The 22908-nt window shown below is 46.9% G+C and overlaps 1 long non-coding RNA gene across 1 annotated transcript in view; it reads right to left on the bottom strand.

Moving 5' to 3' along the window:
• Positions 1 to 7992: 7992 nt before the first annotated feature.
• The window catches only part of LOC121090554, a 73608-nt gene continuing 58692 nt past the window's right edge, over positions 7993 to 22908 (bottom strand). The window contains exons 10-12 of the long non-coding RNA XR_005828611.1: positions 12306 to 12536; positions 9842 to 9931; positions 7993 to 9021 (exon numbers count right to left, since the gene is read on the bottom strand). This is a non-coding gene — a long non-coding RNA (uncharacterized LOC121090554). The remainder of the gene's footprint in view (positions 9022 to 9841; positions 9932 to 12305; positions 12537 to 22908) is intronic.

Raw genomic sequence — 22908 nt, 5'->3', positions numbered from 1 at the left:
CCCCTCCTTCTGCAGTTACAAGAGTTCCTTTATAGCTGCAAGGATACTAAATAACATCTTTGTTACCCAGAAACAAAATTATTTGCTTTATATTTCACATATTTAAATTCATGGGTCTGAATCCAGTGAAGTCCAAGTGGAAAATCCTCCTTCACCCTCCTGGGGAAGGAGAGCGGAATCAACCCGAGGTCAGCTCTGCCTGTTTGGAGTTTTATTAGAAGCACATCGTCCAGCTAAATTCAGATGACTTTTGGGATTTCTTTGTTGTTCGTCTGCTTGTATTAGTGGAAATTAAGGGATTGCAAGGGTTTATGCTTCCCGTGTGTTGGCGAGCATCTCTGCTTTTGAGCAGCCACCTTCGGCAAGCATCGCACGCGGCTGGGCTTGCACGCCACAGATAGCTGCCTGCCGCCAGCACGCCTTCTCCCCACCAAATCCCCGGGTTCATCAGAAACAGTTACTCATTTAAGAGGTCAAACTAAACCAGACGCCAACAGACGGAAGCATTTACACGAGGACTATGTCAGACTCACGGCAGGAGAGGTTTTTCCTGGTTGTTCTTGAAATCCAAAGCTTTCCCAAGCCTGTTAGTGGCTCTCATGAGGTATCCTTCCCCTTCCCAAGCAGAACATATTTCTTTTTAAACCTCAAACTCCTGTGGACTATGTTTATGCCATATTTCATCTTTTCTTCCTGTTTCCCCCCACTTTATCCCTCTTTCAGCTGGTTTTGAGTCTTCCTGAGCTCCCGGCTGCCGAGCGTGGCAGCGTGGCTGCGGCGGGGGCTCAGGCTGCCCGGACCGGCCACTGCCCAGCCCACCCCGCTTCTGGGATGCACTGTTAATCCAGCCGGGCTCCACAGGAGCCTGTCCTGCTTCAGGAGGGTGAATTCGCTATGGTTTGCCCCTTTGGCATTCCTGGCATCTTTGGCAGCAGCATTCAGTGCCCCATAGCCACCAGGTCTGGGAGCTTTGCTTTTCTGTACATGCCCAAGTCCTCCAGTTTTATCAGTGCCATTCCTCTTGAAATGTGAAGGTGGCCTTTGCTGGTTGTTCATCAGGGAGCTTGGGCTGAAATGAACCCCGTGGTGCAGAAGAGCTACCGGAGCAGGGTGAAGGGCACATGCTCACTCGTGTCTATTGATCAGCCCCTTCCCCCTGCATCTCCACTTGTGGTGCCTTTGGAAGCAGAAGATGTCTTTCTCATGCCAAACAGCGACTTGGATCGTAGAATCTGACCAAACATTATTTTTTTTGCAGTTTTAAATGTGCAAGTCATCTGAAAGTTTCCTTTTATTAAAAGCATCCACAGAAGCTCTTTTATTCCCTCTTTTCTTCTGATTCTGTTACCATTTCCCTAATTAAAAATGCTGTACAAGGACCAGTATCGAGCTATAGAAATGAAAGGTCAATACATGAACAACACTTCATTTGTAAATAATACAGCTCTGTAATCAATTATCTAATTTTCACAGAAGACATATTAATCTAAAAGCAGAGGATGGAGACATTTAGAGGATGTACAGAGGAGATCTTTAAATGTTAAATGTTCTTTAGCATGTGCTAAGTAAAGGGTTTGGCAGAGCGAAAATGTAGCGTGCAGCACTGACACTCCGGGGAGAGTCTTTAGGTCAAGTGATTTCTACCTTCACACCAGTTCTCCGCAGTGCTGTAAAGCCTCTCTGTTGGTAGCCATGCGATGCGTTAGCATTTAGGATTACAACTGTGGCAGGGAAAATACTGCAAAAAGGAAAAAAGGTCACCTCAAAAAAAAAAAAAAAAAAAAAAAAAAAAAAGTATTGTAATACGTGACTCAGCCCTCTTCGCAGCAGTTCCTGTCCATGGGCAGTGGGAAGTGAGTTCTCCCCGCTTCTTTTCCATAAAATCAGGCTCCTGGGCTGCAGGCTGGAGCTGCCATGTGCCCGCGGTGCCCTGGGCACAGTGCCACCCCAGGAACACAGCATCCCGCTGCAGCCCACGCAGGGATGCCACCTCTTCCACAGATCTCAGTGGGAATCCATGGAAGAGTTTAAAAATATGACAGTTCCTGGTTGCTGGAGATCCCGCATGTGACTTACAAACATCATTAGGGGAAATCACGGGAAAATACATTCCCTGACCTAAAACCAGCTTAGGCTTTCCATCAAACGGAAAGGAAAGCTGGGAGCTGGGTTACTTTGAACGCTTCTTTACTGAATTTGACAACATAAAGATGGTAGAAAGGGAGGGGGATGAATGTAATTTCATTTTCATTTTCGCCTGTGTGCACTGGATTTGCTGTAGGTCAGTCCCGTCCTCACCCCAGACTGCCAGCTTTACAATTTCTATTGAACATATGTTGGGACTTAAGGGAAAAAAGAACTCCCCATCCGCCCCAACTCTCCCCACCCCCAGTTTTCCCCATTCTGTTGATCTCATCCCATTCCTGGCGTTGCCGTCCTCTGTCCATTGCCGGCTGGGAGGAGCGAGGAGCAGGGTGGCCGGGGAGAGCCCCGCCAATGCGAGCCCTTGTACGAGGGGAGGGTCTCCTGCCTGCTCCCCTCTGCCACAGTCCCCTCTCCCTTGCTCCCACACCTCCCGCTGGCCAAATCCCTTGCTTAGGCCAGAAGAAAGCTAAAATTAAAACAAAAATAAAAATTTTAAAAAAAGCAAAAAAAAAAAAAAGTGAAATGGGAATTGTTCTCAGCAGGCTTCACAAGCCACACTGGCTCCTGGGGGTCTGGTGGGTGCCCTCCCACGGAAGGAGGAGATGCCCCTCTTGGCATCGGTGAGGCTTAAGGTTACTCCAACATTTTGCCTCACTCCCCTCTGTAGTTTTTTTTTTTTTTTTTTTTTCAAAACCAGAACTACACCCTCGGCAGGGGATGATTGAGCACCATCCCTGCTCCTTCCCAGCCAGCCCTAGGAGACCGGAGCAAAGACCACCAAACCCACCAGTGTGAAGGAGGCAAGGGCAAACCAGGGTGCAGGGGCCCATGATGACCCTCTCTCTGCCAGGTGACACCAAGGGTAAATCACCTTGCAAGGGCAAATCTCAGCAAACCCCTTTCTGGCACGTTCTGGCACGCTGGCAGGGGAGCTGGTGATGGAACTGGCATTGCCGAAGGGGCAGCGGGCTGGCAGGTGGTGAGCCCGTCTGCACCGCAGCGGATATTGTGGTGAAGCATGAAGGTATCCACTTCTTTGTAAAAATAAAACCTTAGGTTAGGATGAAAGGGGGGAGAAAAAAAAAAAAAAAAAAAAAAAAGAGACTCCCTAAACCTAAATATTTCCAGGTTTGCTCACCCCCATGGGTTCGGTGCACGCTGTAGCTGCTCGAGCCACAGGGCCTTTCAAAGCACTCCGCCAGCCTCCGTGCCAAAATAAATGTTACGTTACCATCAAGCAGGCAGAAGAATGAAAGCTGTAAGATGTGTGAGTGAGAAAAAAAGAGTCCAAACAGGAAAACCCCTTTCTTCTGGTTTTAAAGTCCTCAATGATCAAGGCTGTTCTGCTCACTCTGATGTAATCAGTTTGCAGATACCTAAATACATGTCCAGCCATGGAAAGTGCTCTCCCTTTGATTCCAGCAAAATCCTTTCTAATTCTCTTTAAATGTTCCAGGGCTTTTTGAAATGATTGCTATCAATGCCAACCAAATGCTTTAGATCTTTTTTTTTTTTTTTTTTTTGCCTGTCTTTAAATACTTGCCTTATTTTTATGCAGCCCAGTTACCACTGTACATGGAAAAAGTATCTAGAAAAGAGATCTGGTTTGCTTTAGCCTTTAGAACATATAGAGTTAGACACTTTAACCTTCTTTGTATTTACTTAGTTGCTTTAATATGATTTCTGTAACCCCCATACTTTCTTTTTTGCCATATAACTTATTAAATCTTTATAGTACAGTAGCCCCTAAACATCACATAGGTCAGGCTTTTATTACATTAGGCTCGCCGTAGCTATTCAGAAAATCATAAGTCACTTTCCTCCTAAAAGTTAAAACCCAACATCATTCGGGTGAGCTTGGACAGAGTTTGTGAGGGACCAGCTCAAAAAAACCCCTAAGCTGGTTAAAAAGATAAGACTTCTTCACCCAGAAAACGACAGATCCTCTGAGGGACGAGGTCTGCAGCGCTCACCAGGGGTCGGGAGGCTGGGGGCTGGTCTGCAGTTCTCCCCACGCTCTGCGCTCGCCCTGAGGTGGGTACGTGACCATCATTTAGAGCATTTTTCCATTGCTGTGATGCCTCTTCCAGCCCAGCTTTAAACAGGCCATGAGGTGGGATCATCGAGATTCACAAAGCCCTCTCCAAATCCACGAGATTAAAGGGCAGCAAGATTTGGGGCAGCTTGGGGATATGCTATTCCTCTTCGTTTTTTCAATTTGTAGAATTATTTTTTTTAACCAACAAATGAGGGATTATTTTACATTTTCCTGGAAACTGCTTTTTTCCTTTAGTTACAAGATGCCAGGAGCTGAGGTTAGAAGAAAAAACCCAACAAACATGTGGTTCATGAGAAAGCCACTGATGCCTGCCGTGTAGCTGGACATTTCACCTTGCAGTTAGCCATAAAATTTTACAGGTAAGTAAAACACATTGAACAAGCAGATTTATTTCCCGCCCCCTCCCCCCCCCCCCCCCCCCCCCCCCCTTACCCCAGCCATTTTATTCAATGCCTTTTGGTTCTTACCAGCTTTTGTTGCAAGCCACAGTCACTTCTTCATGTTATACACTGAACAAACAGTGTCCCAAGCAGGACTGTGGGGATGAAGGCCACCCCACACCATACCCCACCACCCCCGTGGCTGCTGGAAGGACACAAGGAATACACCTGGGAGCCAGGGCAGCAGCCATGTGTTGGGGGTGCTGGTGACACTGCTCTTGCCAAGGCACTGCCAGCAGCTCCTGCAGCCAGGAGGATGGTGCCACTGCTTCCTCCACCACCATTCCTTCACCCTCCCCACCCCTGGCAGAGCCACAGCCATGCATGATTTCTCTCTGCCATAAGACCCCCACCACTCCCTGCTGCTCAGATGCCCCACGCACCCTACCCCCGCATGATGTGCAGTGCCTGGCTCTGAAAAAAACCAAGGTCCAGCTAAGTCCACCCCACCTTGGTGAGGTTGCCTTGAGCAAGGGTGAGATCTCCAACGCCTGGTCCCTTCTGTCCTCGGGCAGGTTTGCACAGATGTGCGCCAGGTTCCCAGCCCTGGTGTCAAGTGTAGAAAGAAAAACCTCTTCCAAGCTTCCTTCCCAATGGGATCATTCCTGTGGCTAATGTTCCTTCATGCACTATCTGTTATGCCGTTATTAAAGCACAGCTTGCCGACAACTGGGGAAGAAATACGCTCCCCACACCGCGATGCTTCCTCCCTCCGGCTCAGGAGCAGGAACCAGGCGGCTGGGGCGGAGGGTGGCTGCCTCTCACCCGCCTTCCTCCAGATAAACTTTCCCCCGTAGAATGAAAAATGGTCATTTGTGTTTCAGCAGACCATAAAAACCCCATTTGAAAACTTTTCAAGCCTTTTCCAAGTTGGAACTGCCTTGAAAGTCTTCAGACCACGTTGCCATATGGGTCGGAGGCATATGGTTTAACGCACGCCACACCGCTGCAACCCTCCACTTCCACAACGAGACCAGCAGCACTGCAGGGATGTATGCGATATAGGGTGCTCCTTAACATCTCCTCACACTCTGTGCAGCTCAATGCTGCAGCTTACTCCAGTCATTGGCCATGGTTATGCTCCCAACAAGCTGGTGAACACTGCCCACACCTCTGGGTACATGTTGTAGTTGGAGACCAAACCAGTTTGTCTCACATGGGGCACCAATTGTTACTAGCAAGGCTGCAACAAGGCTTTTACCATCAGTCAGATTCTACTGTCCCTGCTGTTTCCCCTTCCTCCAGAGGCCAGACCACACCACTCCTCCTCCATCCAGCCCCTTCTCCCACCATCCTCAGTGCTATTTAACCCTTACTGGGAACAAGCTGCAGCTGCGCATCATCCATGTCAATCAACCCGCTGCCTTCATAGCAAGGCCACAGCTGCATGTTATCAGTGTTAATCAACCCACTGCCTTCATGCCTCTACAGGTACAGGCAGTTCCATACACACAGAAACACGTGTCCTGCCTCCACCCTAACACGCACGTTTGGTTTTTTCATCTTGTCCAAAAAGCTCCCCAGGAAGCATTTTGAAGCAAAAAAAAGGCGTACTCTGTTTCAGCTGGGAAGTTTTGCTTCGTTTCTTTGCTGTGAACCAAAACGTTTTGGATATTGGATTTTTTTTTCCTCCTTTCTTCTTGCTCTCAACACCAATTGGAGTGCTAGAACAAGAGACATTAATTTTTGGGCTTTTTGAAATGCCTTTGATCTTTTAAACTCCTGTTCCTCTCCTTCCTTTCCCTATCTTCCTTGATTTTACCTTGCCTTTCCCACTCTGGAAAAACCATATATGAAACTATATAAAACTCTTTAGTTGCCTTTCTGCAGGGTTTCAAAAATAAAATCAAGACTAATTGAAAAAGCCGATGAAACACTTTATTCGGGACAAAGGCAGGAGGAACTCTTTTCTCTTCTTGCAGTTTCTCACTTGGCTGCAGGGTTGGGTTTGGTTTTGCATTCCCAGTTAATTCTCAGAGTTAATGCTGGTGTTTCAGGACACTGAGCTGTCTGTCCAAGGTGTGCCCGCTCTGCTTTCGTGATGTAGGCTACACCAGGGCTCCACAGCACTGATGTCCTCCAGGACCAGGGCACAAAGCCCCTGTCACAATGCCACCTGTGTGGACCAGGCAGTGTGGAAGTGCCAGTGTATGGTATATAGCACAGCTACACGTCGACAAACTGCGTGTTAGATCTTGCCACCTGCCCTCAATTGCTGTATTCCATCTGCTACAGGTGTCAAAGCAGGGGGAAGTTTGTTTTTTTTTTTTTGGGGGGGGATGGGTTAAGGAGGAGAAGAGCAATAGTTTCATGGATCCAGCTGGCTCTTTGCAGGAGGGCAGCAGTGATGGATTTTGCTCAAGGGCTGCAGAAGTGCTTGAAAGAAAGACCATCCAGCCGTGTGGTCCAGCCCAAGCGGAGCCTTCTCTCTGCACCTTCTGCATGTTGAAAGGCCTTTCATGTTGAAAGGCAAGCAGGACACCGCAATTTCTTCCACTTTGCCCCTACTGGGCATGGAAAGCTGCTCACCAGGCAGCTATGTCCCTTCCACTCATGATGGATACCCTTTTTTTGCACTTGTATAAAACCAGTACTTCAGCTTACAAATCACAAGCTGAAGATAAAACTAATAAGAAGACAATAAAAAAAAAGTCCTTCCAAGGTTGTGTCTCACAGGTTGAGAAGAACTTGTTGATACACTCATGTCCCACACATGGACCTTGTTACTCATGTTTTGCACCAACATCCAAATGCCATGTGTGAAGGTCTCCTCTTTTCTCCTTCTTTTTTTTTTTTTTTTTTTTTTTTTTTCCCTCCAATTTTTTTTGGTTTCAGGAAGAGGGAAGAAGGGGGATCTTCCAGTGAAATCCCCTCTGACCGTCACAATGTTTGGTCATGACAGAGCTCCCTGCTGCTGGCTCGTGGCCCCATCACATGTCCTGGGCTTGAAACCAACGGGAACTTCTCGACCATATTTTCCTCCAGCTTTTCCCTGCAACAGCTCATCGGCGTGTTTCCCCACTCATCGGTAACACACAGCACTCTGCCTGAACCTGACCGGAGCCCACATCTCCATCGCACAACACACAAAGAACGAACAGGCACGCTCTGTTTTGAAAACGTTTGGAAGAGGCAGCTCCTGTGGGCTGAATGTCCCTTTATTTTCCACATACCCATCTCCCCTTGTTTTCACGCTGCCAATGTACTTTCCTCTTCTACGTTATGTGACCCCCACCAAAAAAATGATGACAGAGGGTCTATATGGATAATGCAACACTGCTTTAAAATTCATCCAATCTGAGGTTTAAAAAGTGCCTTTTTTCCCCCCCTTCTAAAAGGGTTTTTTTATATCCAAAGATGCAAATGTAATACTCACTGCATTGTAGCTTCAGACCTTTTTTTTCCCCCCCTACCCAACAATGGTGAAAAGATGTGATTTTTACAAGCGAATAGGAAGAAAAAGCCTGAACACACCCTGGGAACATGTTTAAGAAGTTGATTTATGTTTCATGCTGAGCCTTACACCTGCAGTTCAAGCAAAACTCAACTTTGCCGCCCCACAGAGTCTAGTTTATTAGGTATCAAGGAGTCACAAGAAGCCATGTAATTAAAACTGTAATTAACTGGAAAAGGAAAGTGCCACCTGAGTTTTGAGAGGCTGTCAATTTTATTTCCATTACAGCTCTCCTTCTGCTTCTTTTGTCTATAGGGTGTTTTTTTTTCCACCCATCTTGATAAGGAAAAACAAAGTTGTTTTTTTTTTTTCCTTTTTATTAACTAAAGAAGCCACCAAATTCTCTTACATCTTTACTCTTGGGGGGCGGGGGGGCGGGGGGGGAAAGTCAAGTTCTGAGCTTGGACGCAGGTTTCTTGCAGCAGCATTTACAGCTGTGTTTGCCAACAGGTGTCAAGTGTGGTCCAGGCAGAAAAAAGTCCTGAAATGTCCTACTGGTGAAGGGTCAGCTGAGTTCAAAGCCCATTTTAACAGAACATAAGCAATGCCCTTTAAAAAGGGGATCGGCAGTGCCTTGTTAAAATGCATGACCTTGCTGCAGTGGGCGAGCAGAGCGCCAGGCGTCCCTGGATCCAGCATGTCCCTGCGAAGGCTGCAGATCCTGCCAGGGGCCACCGTGGGATTTCTGCGGGCAGGACAAGGCCACACGCAGCAAGACAAAAACACGCCCGGGAGAAAGATGAGGCGGTGTGACGAACCTTGTCAACCAGAGAAATTCAAAGCCAAAAGGGGCCCGATCCCCTGGCCAAAAAAAAAAATTAAAAAATCTCCCCAAAATTTGGGTGAGACGTGCTGCTATCCCTGTCCTCCCTCCGCCTTGTGCATCCACCAGGAGCACATTCCTGGGGGATCAGAAAGAGCTGCTGGAATAAAGAGACAATTATTTAATAAGGTTTAAAGAAGCAAAGACATCGGTAAACTTGATGCCGGAAAGGAAGTCGTAGTAAAATACAGTTAAAGAGTAATTACCTAAAAGGGTAAAATGATGAGAACAAAGACAGGATCTATGCTAGAGGTCTTTACAAGGGAGATTTATGAATATATATAAATTTTTGTAGAGGAGATGTTTGTCTTAGACCCGTGTATGAAAGGAGGGATTGACATTCTTCCTTCTCCATTTAACAGGTGACAAAAACCCATCAAGTGAAGTACCAGCCTTGAGAAGGGAAGTTATTATCGTAAAAAGCAATTTTCCTTGGGTGCCATTCCGATAGGCTTGGCTTTTCCTCCCCCCTCAGCCTTAATCATCTGTAGCCTCTCCCCTACTGAAACAGCCCCCGCTTGTAAGGCAGAGGTCTCGGGACCCTCCGGGTGGGAAGGTAGGTCTTGATCAGCACTAATTTGGGGAAGTGAGCCGGAGGTACCCGCAGCAGATGACATGCAGGGCTCAGCTTCTTATTCAGCTAGAAGTCAGCAGGGGCACCCCCTGACCATCTGTGGTCTATAAATTACAGTAACACCGGCACACACTGCTTGTAAATCACCAATGAACAGGCTTTACCTTATGACACACTACATGAACCCTGTTGGATATTCCAATAAACTCCCATAAACCATCCGATATAAACTCTGGATTATGTTTCTTTGGGGGGCAGGAGAAAAACCCAGACTTTTCTGCACTTGCACAAACTTCTCATGGGTGAAATGAAGACGTGGCCTGAGCTGTGCTGTGTGTTTACATACCATGTTTTCTTATGAAAGAGGTATTTTCCCCACCACCATCGTTATTACTTCCAAGACTGCATCAGCCTTGAAGTAAACAGGGTCATTCTCCTGAAAAAAACCCCACAAACAAACAAAGACACCACTTATTTGAAAAATTTAGTTTAATGTGAGCCTGTACAACCTGTCCTCCATCCTTGCTGACCAAGCGCAGACCGCTGGCAGGAGGCTCACCCATGTCCTTTGCTTTCGGAGGAGCAAGAAGACCCAACCCATGACCTCAAACCAGCCATACCCTCAACAAAGTGAAAAATACGCCACCGTTTCTTACCACCTCTGCATCCCGAGGGCTAGAGCTGAGGCTTGCCGTCCCCAGGAGGGCAGAGCATCCCATAGGAGCTCCTCACCTGCTTCTTTCTCCCTGTGGAGTGGCTCTTTTACCCCGCTCCAGTAACAGGGCGGAAGGCTTTGTGGGCTGATGCACCACCAACTTCCCCCCCCCCCAAAGGAGACACACTCCTGCTACCCATCTGGGTTTGGACAGTTCTTCCCTGCTGTGATGTTTCATGGAGGCCATGGCTGCGAGGAGATGCTATGAGCAGAAGTCTCGGCACGTGGCTGGCTGCTCCTCAGGACATGGCTGGTGCTGCTGCTCCACTGAGAAACCTGGCATTTGCCTTCAAACTTTCTCCTGAGACCCATCAAAGGACTGCTTTTGATAATTACACTATTAAGCCTGTCATCTGGGCAAAAAACCCTGTAAAATACATTACTCAGATTGTGGGGCACTCGCCAAGAAAAAAATCTGATAAATGCTATCCGACCAGCTTTTCTGCTGACCATGAACCAGTGTGGGCTGCAGCGTAGACAGCCAGCGACGGCTGCGTCATGACACCTTGGTGAGCTCCTTGGCTGAATCTGAAATCCCAGCCCCCCCGGGAGGCAGCGGGAGCCTTGCCTCATCTTCCTCACACGCAGCAGTGAGGCGACATTATTTGTATCTGCGTTTCTGAAGGCTATAGGGGCTGGCTCCTCACCAGGCTCTGCGTGTATGTATGGGCACGTGGGCGCACGCCTGCATCAGTGCACGCTTTGAAACCCACTGGGTGACTGCGGTCAGACCGGACGGACGTCACCTCCTCATGGAGGCAGGGAACCAAGGCAGCCACGGCCACCTCCTGCCGCGGCAATGGGATGAACTCAACTGCCTGTAGACATTAGAGAATCCACATCTACAAGAGCAATCAAAGGGAAAACACCCTTTCCCACTCCCTGTGGTCATAGCATCTAGTTAATTAATACTCATTAATACTGCTTTTTTTTTTTTTTTTTTTTCCTTTACAGCACAGCTTCCAGGCTCCAGCCAAAATTGATGCTTCCTTGTCTAAGAGATGCACACCAGTAAACATTTATTTGAATCAGAAAACAGAGGTAAACCACTGCGTCTACCAGGGTGTCCCAGGACCACCAGCACGGCATGATGCCAGTGGTACCCAGCAGGTCTGCACCTGACTGAAACACTTCGAACAGTCTCCGGAGCAATTTTTAACTCATCAGAAACACACATTCGAAGCATTTCTTGAATCTAGGTTGAGCCTGTCTAGTTAGTTTAGCTTCCGGAAAAAATAGGGAATAAAATAAAGTTGATTTTTTAAATCTATTTTACTTAGGAAAAGAACCCCATTTAAACGTTACATGACATTTTCCTGGGGAAAAAAAAAAAAAAGAGCAGGGGATAGTTTAAAATATAAACACAACTAATCCATGTCAGCTCAGACAAACGGCTTGTGATTTTGAGGCAGGGCATTTTTGCTTCATAACCATTTTAAATTGGAGATAATGTGCAAGGAGCATCTTTGCAGCGCTTTTCCATCCAGCAAGTGACCCAAAAGCCCTGCATTTCGCAGCGAGCAGCAAGCCCAGATCAGGTCAGGGCATCACAGCACCGAGGCTCTTCCGAGCTCACCCATGAAGATCCCCCACCTCCCAGCCGTCCAGCTTCCTCCTCTACCCTTCCATCGCCCTCTCCATCCATCCCTTTCCATGCACTCCAACAAAAAGAAGTGATAGCACTATTTCTGTTTTTTAACAAGATTTGGAAAGCGTTCAAGTGCCTGACTAAGTGGTTGGAAAAAAGGAAGCAGAAGGATGTTTTGGCATCCTGCGATGTGTGCATGAAGAGCATAGACACAAACACATTGAATGCACATACTGTAAAACAAGATTACAAGGAGAGTACGAACTAATAAAAGCCTATTAAAACACCACGGATGCTATTGCTGCTCATGTGCATGCCTACGTATTAAAACAACAAATATTTTACGTGAACGTGCAGTTCAAACATAACTGATCACAGATATAACTTTCAACAACCTTTAAATACATAATGCCATCCTGTAATTAATGGAGCCTATCCTGAAATTTGAGGGATTTATTGATACTGGCAGAAACATTTGCAAATAACTTGGGGAAGTTCATGACATACCTTCTGTCTCAAGGGATTTCATTCCTTTCTTCCCCTTTTTTCCAGCTACCATCAATAAATTCATTCAGGGCCCTTACTGTACGACAACAAATGCAGTTGGAAATCCTCAGTAGAAAGGTTGAAGAAAGTACCAACATGGAGGAAGAGCCTAGTTGTGTCTTTATTTGTTTTGTTCTCTTTCACTTCCAGTGAAATATATAGAGCGACGTCTGAGAGGATTGCTTTTGAGGTCTGCAGTGAAAGAAGAGCAGAAGAAGGTCATAGGCAAAGCAAGCTGCCAAAGGATTTTACCCAAATTCATCAGGAAAGACCATGGCCAACGTGCAAGCAAAAGGTAGGCTGTCAGCACTTCAGTGTTACCTACCGGCACGGGCCAGCCACACATGGATGGAGAGCTTACATCTTTTTTGAGGCCGACTGATACAGCTGGGGGAAAAAAAACGTTTAAACAGAGCCCTTTCCTGGAGGAATGAAGGTGCCAGCATCCTCAGCTTGGGAAAGGTGCTGGTTGTTCCTTGGGTGGCCAAGGAAGAAGAGATTAATCCCGATGCTGTTGCGCACGTTCCTTGCATTCTACAGTCATGACCATTACGGAACTTGGCTGTTACCCTACATACACATATTTAAAATTTATGCAGTAATGAGGATAAGAAACATCCCATCATTTTGCTGTCAGAAAGTTTCCATACCTGAGGTCTGCACGGTGCCAGCACATGGCCGTAGCACCCGCAGCATCAGATGCCAGGCTGTTTTGCTGTTACCAAGCTGCACCTAAGTAGGGTAGTGGAACGGACTGGCACGTGTTCCCCCTTGCTTGATCTTCACGTTCCTGCATGGTTTTTCTAAATATTGTAAACATTTCTTGTGAGGGACTACTTCATCACCTCACCAGGAGGCATTTCTGCCTTTGAGTGCAAGTATATTTATACACACTTAGATACACGGGGAGTGCAAATATATTTGTACACACTTATAACCACGGGATTAAAGACAGTAGGACAAAAAAATCACATTCATTCTAGAAAATTGTTCAATATTTTTTAGAAAATCTTTTTTTTCTATCTTTCTTCCTAGGGCCTAAATTTAAGTTGCAGATCTCACATGACCAATGGCTAGCCAATTGTACAAAAAAACCCAGCAGTACCTGAAAAATACTCCAAAATGTGCTTCTGGGCCACCCGTTTCATTGTCTTGGATGCCTTGGCTATGTTCCAAGCCGCAGGCAGAGCCGGGCGGGGTACGACTAGCTGCATACAAAATACTGGGGATGCCTCAGCCCTCTCCATAGCTTCTCCATCCCTCCCACCCGCTTCCTACTGCACAGCAACGAGCACCACAATGTTTCGTCACGCTTTACTCTCCTACATCATCAAGCATTTTCGATAAAGGATTTGTGCATCAGGAACGTAAGTGCACCTTGCTGACTCCTATCTGGCTGTGGTGGGGACTGGGTGAGCGACATGGGTATCCCGCTGGTGAGGGGCTGGAGGGTTCCTGGCTGCTCCAGGGGGAATGGGAGAACTGTGCTGATGCCGAGAGGTTGTGAAGGGCTTATCCCTCCAGCAAGGAGTTCCCTCCCACAAATGGGCATGGGAAACAGTCAGAGTTTCCAGCATCATGGGTTGAGATTTTCCACCTCTCAAGGGAAAATCATCTGAAATGGAAATAAAAATGAGGTTTAGCTTCTCACTTTCTCTCACTGTCTTTGTCTGCTTTTATATACATCAGTTCATTCGCAAGGAATGGTTAAAAAAATAATTATGGCGTAATAATCCACCTCTCAAATCTGTTTTGGCACCCAACTTCAGGGTGCAGCAGGGCGCCAGGGGTGTGAACTGAAGCTGCCACCCCAGGTGCCTGCAGAGGACCAACAGCAAGTGGGACCCATCACATTAGCGTCCTCCTTTATTACCATTCTTAATGGAAAAATGTTTCTTTTCTGGCAGGGGCATGGATAACACTGATGCTGCTGGAAGGAACAGGAAAAAACCCAAAGAAACAGCCGGACAGAACGGGCAATGGGCATTTCTGTCACAGAAAAGCCCAAGGTCTCACCCATTGGGAGTGGAGGTCCCTTCTCCAGCCCAACTTTGTTCCAGCCTCGGTTCCCACAGTGCCAGGGTGCCGCCCCCCCGGAGCAGCGCGGGGAGCCTGCTGTGCTGCCGTTGAAGACCCGAACGGTCAGCTGCAAGGATGAAGAAGCTGAGCTTGGGTGTCGAAGCGCTATGAGCTCAGGAGCGTTCCGGAGGAATGAGAGCTGGGCTTACATAAAACACTGACTCATGCTGAGAAATCACGAGGTTTTCAAAGATTCAGCTGAGGGATGAGCGCAAACTCAAGCTGCACGTTGCATACAAGATGCTGGGGACCTCTGAAAATCAGGCCTCAGCCCAGGGTTTTTTGAGGTCCTGCCACAGCTCCCTGGAGGAACCGAGTGCCATGTACATCCATGAAAATATGGCCCTTCGTTACTCCAAGGAAAGGTGGCGTGGGCATTTCGGCTTTACTCATTGGAAAGAACTGCCCAAGATGGAGTAAACAGAAGTAAAATAACTTTTCCCTCCCCTCTTTTTGTTGTGTGTGTGTGCGCGCTACGATATTGAAAAGTACGTCATGTAGAATATTTACTTTTTGCTGGGATATCTGAGAGTGCAAATGTTTGTGGTTTCGTTTACCAGGCAAAAATGGTTGTGGATTTTGGCAGTCTGAGCTGGGCTATGGTTTCTGTGAATGCCTGGATGCAGTTCGTCCTGGGGCTTTACGGGTTACGCACATCACATCCCATTATACAGGTAATTTGTGTGCCGTGAAGATGGTGCGTGCGAGGGGCCTGTGTACAAAAGGAGTACAAGCCCAAGGACTTCCCGCCATGTGTTAGAAACACTGACCAAAACCATTTGCACTTTGATATTTAAATCAGGCTTCTAATATCCACGCTTGGAGACATATGCAAGTAGTTGATTTTTTGATCCCTTACAATTTTCTCTCTCTCCCCTTATTTACAGTAGGTACTCAGCATCTCTCACACACACAAGTCAGTCAAATTATTCAAGTGCTTAAATAAAGATACAGTTGCCTGCTTGTGTTTGTCCAAAATTGAAAAAACATTGCCTGCTTTTAAGTTTAATTTCTCTTTTCCCTCAAGCACAGTCTCTCTCTCTCCCTCCCAAACACGCTGATGGAAAAAGGAATATGTGCAGATGGGCTGTTCATTTTCAGTCAGGTTGCTGTGTAAATACGGCATCAGGAAAAGACGAGTGCTAGGAACACATATGTACGCAAGGCAACCCAACCACCGCGTTTGGGCTGCCTCTGCATCGCTCAAGCATGCATCATCCAACCCAAGCTGAGCCGTATGAGACCAGAGGGAAATGTAGCTAATGGGGAACAAACTATTGGTAAATCGCACGCCTTTCACCCTTGTACAATGGGATAAAATAAATATGGATTAGTGCTGGGGTCAAAGTTTTTATGATGTGAAGTACTAGATGTACAAGTGCCTGAGTTTCTGGTGTTAAAAAAAAAAAGAGAAGTACTAGCTGTATAAATACACACATACAGATGCATCTGTATGTACACACATACAAAACATTTTTATATATATATATTTGGGTTGTTTTTTTTTTTTTTTCGTTTTGCAAAGCTCCCTTCAACATGTTTCGGCTAATTTCTCAGCTTCTGCATTGCAATTGCTAACAATTTAATCACCTTATAAACTTCTGCGGTGACTAACGCCTGATCTATGCTTTTGGCACACCACGGTCAGAAGTTGTTTTAGCAACAGTGGTATGTAAAGCAGACGCACTATTTGTGAGGCTCAGAGCCCTTAAAAATCATTCCTTTCTCTCTGGGCTATCGACATTCCTGAGCACTCACGACGCAGCTGCCGAGCCGCTGGACAGCCCACATATGGCCGTGCACTGAACAATAGCGACTCGCTGTTGTTCTTGGTATATGCATCACCATATGTGTTTATTAGAAACAGCAATAAAATGATGACAGGCTCCTTCAGCTATCCCCGCTGCTTGGGGAGAAGCAAAGTGAGGGAGTAAGCAGGATGAAACCAGAGGGTTCTCCCCAGCTTTGGGGGAGCTGGACGGTGGGGCAGCACAGTCCCGCTCTTTAGGGGAGCATGGCTGTTTATTTATTGGTAATATTGCCAAATTAATCCTGCTCCTATAAACGGATGCCAAGCCTAAGTCCCCTCTCATTCCTTTTTATTAGAGAATTGCTGGAAACCTGGAAAAACGGATTCCTAAAAGTGTTGGCATCCAAAGTGCTGTTCCACCAGGGCTCACCTGTGTACAACCTGACCTGAGTCATGTGGCAGAAACCTCCAGGCATTTCCAGGAGCTCTGGACGATGACCACACTTGGCATGTATTTCCATCACAAGCACAACCAGCTAGCGTGGGGTCGCTCTCCGTTCCCCAAATTACAGACGTCTGGGTTGGGTGCTCAGCATTTCTCAGATGGAGAGGTTGAGGTGGGCACTGGAGGCCCCCAAAAACCCACAAAAGTGGTTTAAGTCTGTTTTGCCATCTGTGCAGAGGCAAGGGAGAAGCGAGTCCCGGGGAAGGGCTGTTCTGAGTTGGCAGCAGCGATGAACCAAGACACGCAACCTGACTGCCTGAGTCTCCATGCACCCCAACCTGCACCGCTTCCCCTATTTGTTACATTTTAAAGCAAAAAGAGAGGAAAAATAAACTCTGGAAAAAACCCAGCAGTCAGTATTAGGATGTACCTACATATGTAACGTAACGTAATTCTGATAACCTTGGCTGTTGTAAACTGTCTTCAGCCATGGGAAATCAATGGGACCCAGTACTTACACCCAAAGGCAGCCGCGAGCCTCGGCATACGGCGTATTTTTTCATGTTCAGACCTTGATTTTCCTTGATAAGGAACAGAGTTTCCATCTTGCTGCCTTTTTGTGACCAAAATAACAAACCTTAGCCACTTGTAAAAAAAAGAAAGACAACCAAAATAATTTTTAAAAATGAGTTTGAAGTGCTGAGTTGTACTGGTTTTACTGCGACCTTCCAACTGTGGTAAGGATGCCAATTCCACCCTTACTTCACTTTTTTACTTCCTACCCATAAAAGTAAACAATTCAAGACGATGTTTTACATCCTTGAAAAGTTCCCAAAACTGGATTTTCCACTGAGGCTGCAACTCCCTTGGCTTGCGCTTTCTTTTTTTTTTTTTTGTGAGTGTAGCACAAATCAATTTTGTGACTATACCGAAACCATGATGCTAAATTCTGTTATCTTTAACTATATTGCTAACAGAATAAATTGTGTAGCAACTTAAACCTCAGCAAAGTCCCTGCCTTATTCCCCCATCTGCATGTAAGATACTTTTTACAGGCTATTGTTTCCTCCTCACAAAAATCTGAAGGTTTTTTTTTTTTTTTTTTTTTTTTTTTTTTTTTTTTTTTTTAAATGAACCCATCCACTACTTCTCTGCTTATCAGCTTGGAAATGTTTCTGTTTTGGTTTCACACAGTTTGATAACTTTGTCTTGAATGGATCTTTGTCTTGGCTTATTTTGTCGGAAGCAGTTGTTTTTCAACAAGCACCTCTAATTCTGTTTCCTTTCAGTTATTGTCTCCTGAAATATCAACACATCAGTTAAAAATAATGTGTTTACACCTTTGGAAAGGCAACAGTGGATCAGGCAACTCATTGTACTCCTTATTTACTATCGGTAATCCCCATCCCGCACCCACAAAAGGCAATCAGGTCTTTGCCATTGAGCGAAATAAAAGCAGGATGAGACCATATGGTTCTTGTTAAACGAGCCTCATCTTCCTATTGTTAATGCTTATCTCCAAAATAAAGTATTTCTGCAGAAAACATATTCCCATAGCATGTTCTCTTTCCAATGACCAGCTGGTTGCCAGTTTGTTATTTGCACTGCAGTAGACCACTTTCATCTATTTCTATTCCAGTCCAAGAACACCATTTGTACATTGTCCAACTTGGAAATGTTAATCTGACACCATTGGTCACGGGCCTTTTAACTTCACGTGGCAAACATCCAGCTAGCTGCCAGTTGAGTATTTACACTGGAATCTTTCTGAGCCCAGAAATAAACTATTTGTTCACCATAAACATCAGCAACACGCCAATAATTTCTGCAACACACATGCAGGAAGGTACAGCCCACCGCACTTTGCTGTGGGCTTCTCCATAACCTCCTAAGTAGCTCCTTGGGGAGATGCTGCTTGTCTTGAGCCAAGATAAACGCATCTATTTACCTCTCTGTGCGTGTACATAACTTTTATTTACATTTGCGGGAGTTACACATGCGAATGGAAAGGCAAGAAGAGGGACCCAAATGAGGACAGTTGGGGAGGGGTCTGACAGCTTCTCCCGAGACCCAGGACTGCCCGTAAAGGGCAAAACACCAGGCAAACCCTAAATCAAAAAAATACCCAGTTGCTCTGGCATCGTCCGCGGTTCCCCAGGCAGGACCACAAGCACAGGGGTCAGGATTCCCGCCGGGAAAGAGGCAACGCTGGATGTACTTGAATGCAGCTTTTCAGAAAGCAGAGTGGCGTGAGTCCTACGGGATTTTGCTTAGGAGATCGCTATTACTTCCAGCAATACAATTTATGCTTCCTGAAAGAATATTATACTTCGGGCTCTTTTCAATGAAATAAAAGACCGAAGGGGGAAAAAAAAAAAGGTTATGCTTGGTTCTGCAATTTAACTTAAGGAATGTTATGCAGTGGCAAGGGTGTGTTTCATGTACTTTGTTCGACGCTGTTAAAATAAAACATTTCCTTTTTACATATTCCTGCGGTGACCTGCGGATGGGAGAGGCCAAGGAAAGACTTCAGTGAGTTCAAAATGTAAACTTGAGGAATGGAAACCCCTCTTTTAAAGAGAAAAGAGTAACAATGATGCCCTGTTCTTCCCTCCGCTTTTCCTATGTAGTCAGATAATAGTACCCGTCGCCTGTTGCATTACCTTGGTTGTTCCAAGTGAAAAAGCCCCAACATACCAGCTTAGAGGAGAACCGGCCTGACAGAAGTACTGTAGCAAAAGTTCAGAGGAGCATTCGGGATTTATGGCTGATCTTACTGTTTAGGGACTTCTCAGCACCTACCTGTGCTGTTCAGCATCCCCATCCACCTGCACTTTACAACCACCAGGAAAATGCCGGTCAAAAGGCAAACACTGGCCAGCCTGAAGAGCAGGACCCTGCAAATGCACGTTGTGTGAGCTAAGAGGGGGTGTGCGTCCCACGTCAGGCTGAAAACCAGGACTCCATGGGTGCCCCAACCAAACTGGGATGCTGTCCCAGCACAAACTGCGGGGAATGGCAGCCATAGCTCCCCCCCACCCCGAGGGACAGCGACTCTTGAGCAAAGCCCAGCAATGTAATTTGCAGGCTGAAACCCTCTGCCCTGGTGTGCACTGGAAGAACGCAGCACCTGCACCGCCAGCGAGCAAGCACCTGAGTTCTGGTGGCCCCCACTGACCTGCCTAAGCTATGAATGCCCAAAGAGCGGCTGCACACATTCCCTCCAAACCTCCCAGGCTCTACTTCAGAACCCACCATGGAACGGGGAGTATTTCCAGTGCTAGGGACCGTGACTTACAATGGGATTTGGGATCTTAAAGGCTCAGATGCTTAAAAATTTCCCCTTTGCTTGTAGAAGGCAGGTAAAAAAAAATGCATTTCCTACCCACCTACAGCGACCAACAGAAGGATGACAGGAGACACTCACTGCTGCCAGATACTCCAGTACCTTGGGCAAAAAGCAGCTGTCGTGGGAAGCCAGGGACTTCTCTTCCCAGAGCGGCAGCTCACTTGCTCCTGCAGTCAATGGGATTTCCATACAAGACATACCAATTTTAATTCTGACCTTTGCTAACTTCCCACTGCTTGTTTGCACCCTCTGTGTTCCTTCAATTTAGGAGAATGAAATATATACAAACATGTAACCACCTACTGCGCACCAAAATTTTGATAAACATACATTTTTCTTACCTCACCTAAGGCTCCTCTTGCAATCAAATGAAGGCGAACAAAATATTTTGACGTCTCAGAATACATTCTCTTTTCCAGGAGGGCAAATAAATAGACCTGACATAAAATAATGTCATAACAATCAGCAACTACAACTCGATTCTCGCTGCTGTAACTTGAAACTTGTAAGAGAAGGTTAAAGGAACCCACGTCTGAATGCCCGGCCACTCAAAAGCCATCCACTCCATTTCTGCTGGGCTTTTCTGTATGGCTACATCCTACCTGGGGCAAACTCTAAGCTAGGTAAAAGAGCAAAATATGGCCCCCAAATGCTCCAGAAAATGTGACAATTGGCAACTGGCCTCATTGGCCACAGCCAAGCGACAGGGAAGGGGAGCAGGCAGAATCGCAGACTGAGGAAGGGCACTTGGGCTCCAAGGGGAGAAGATCAAACCCCTTTCAGACGCAATCCGCTTACCAGGGGAAATCCCAGAGTCCGCGAAAGGGTAACGGGCCTGAGAAGTGCAATGAGGGGACTGGGGAAGAACCCCAGGCTGCCAGAGAAAAAAGTTGAGTGGCTGAAGAAAGACTCGGAGAACTTAAAAAGAGAGGCCTGGGGCTAATCTTCCTGCTGGTTTATTTTTTCCCCCTGTTTGTTTATTTGCTACAAGTCAGATTTTTGAGCAATTAGTAAAATATCATGCAAATATTCCCTGTGTGACTGCACATGAATAACTTTAATTTTGCTAAACATTTGTCTCGTTGTTCTGAAATACATCTGCTGTTTGCATTAAGATAATCTGCTAAAATATTGGGAAGTAAATTACAGTTTTTATAAGATATTTATGAAACAACTTCTTATTTGTATATTAAATATCTCTGACTATCACGGCCTGGGTTTTTGGCTGATGTCTGCCTTCCCCAGGAGCATCCGTGCCCTGTTTCAATTACAGACTGGGCTGAGTACCATCTTGTGGAAAAGCTCCAACTGGCTGGGAATGGCTCAGTGTACACTCGTAACAGGCTGAGGGAATAGTACCAGAGCTGCCAGCAGCCTATGACAGAAAAAAACCCCGACAAAAACCCAACCCCAAAACAAAGCACAAGCTTGCACATGTGCACACATGGCATAGCATTTGCAGAAGTTCTGGCAGGACGCTGCAGGAGCATGTGTCGCCCTGCTCAATGCCCTTAGGGAGAGACAGTGACAAGGCTTGGAGGTTCCTCCCGGTCCCTGCTTGGTGACCGCACACCATACCGGCAAGTAAACAAAAAGCCTTCTTGCCTGTTTCATCCTCTCAGCGTTGTCCCATTCTCTTTGCACGCAGAGAAGCCCTCAGGGGTTGGGGAGAGATGCGTTGGTTAGTATTGCCACAGCCCAGATGAACTTGTCTGTAGCCCTGTTTCCAAGTTTCCAAAGGAGACGTGGAAGAGCAGGTCATTTGTCATCTTCCAGCGCTGATGTCTGGGGCAGGACCAGTAACGATAACGCTAAGGGCTGCACCCCACGGGACGGAGATGGGATGGCTGAGGAAGGTGGCGGGTGCAAAACAAACAGCTCTGTGTGCTGGAGGAGCTGGAGGATGTTGCTGGACAATGGGGACATATCTGCACTAACTTCTAGCATGGGTAGATACAGCTGTGGGAGCTCAGGGTGGGCAATGCAACCCTCTTGAGATGCAGGTCAGTCCTAGATCACTGCCACAGTTTGCTCTAGGCAGGATCTGCATTGCTGGCAGCACCCAAAGCACTTCAGTTGAAGTTAGCTCACGTGTAGCTGCATGAGCTCCAGCCACCTGAGCATGGACACATCTGCAATATTAAAGGTTAGGCCTACAGCCCTCTTAAAACCCAGCCTGGATGCTCAGGAGCTGCCATGGCCCCACAGCCAACGTGTAGCCAGGCTGCAAGGGGGCTGTGAAGCCACCCAGGAGTTTATTGACTCTCCGACCTTCTCTGATGACCTGGGCCCTGTGCCCTTGTGTGGAGAGGCTCCAGCTGCAGGCTCCTTGTGCGGACACACGGCGTACCTGGCTTGGAGGGTTTGGGGGTGCAGTTCAGCGATGCTGGCAGCAGAGCCTGGGTGTGCAAATGGCAGATCAGGCACTGCTGAGCCACCTCGCCTGGATTAGCACCGGCAGGATTAGCATCATCTTGCTTTACATCCCCGCAAAGCGGCTCCACCCCTAGTGCCCAGGTTAGAATCGAATGTCCACTTTAAAAGTGAATGGGGTGAAATGAGAAGAAGAGGGAAGAAGAGGAAGCCCGAGGTGCTGGGGTTTGCATTCAGATGATCTAAATTCTGGATGAAACAACCTGTGAAAAGAGGTGAGGAGACTGAAACCCTTTACCACCACTTACCACCTTAAACCAGAAATCCCTCTCTGGTTTGGTATTAACGTTACCTACATGGCGTCCAGCTTAAAATGTTACGAGAAGGGTGGTACACGAGGGCTCACGCTCCTCTTGCTTGTGCCCCACAAGTGCCCGCGCCACGGCTGGGCTGGCCACACGTCCATGCCCAGGGACCCTCAAAATGAGGCAGCAGGGTTGGGAAGCAACTAGGGGAGGGGGTATTTCAGCCTGGACCAGTTCCCCGATGCTAACAACAAAATAATAAC

This window comes from Falco naumanni, chromosome 6, assembly GCF_017639655.2.
Source record: "Falco naumanni isolate bFalNau1 chromosome 6, bFalNau1.pat, whole genome shotgun sequence".
Classification (NCBI taxonomy): domain Eukaryota; kingdom Metazoa; phylum Chordata; class Aves; order Falconiformes; family Falconidae; genus Falco; species Falco naumanni.
This window is presented reverse-complemented; position numbering and strand designations above follow the sequence as displayed.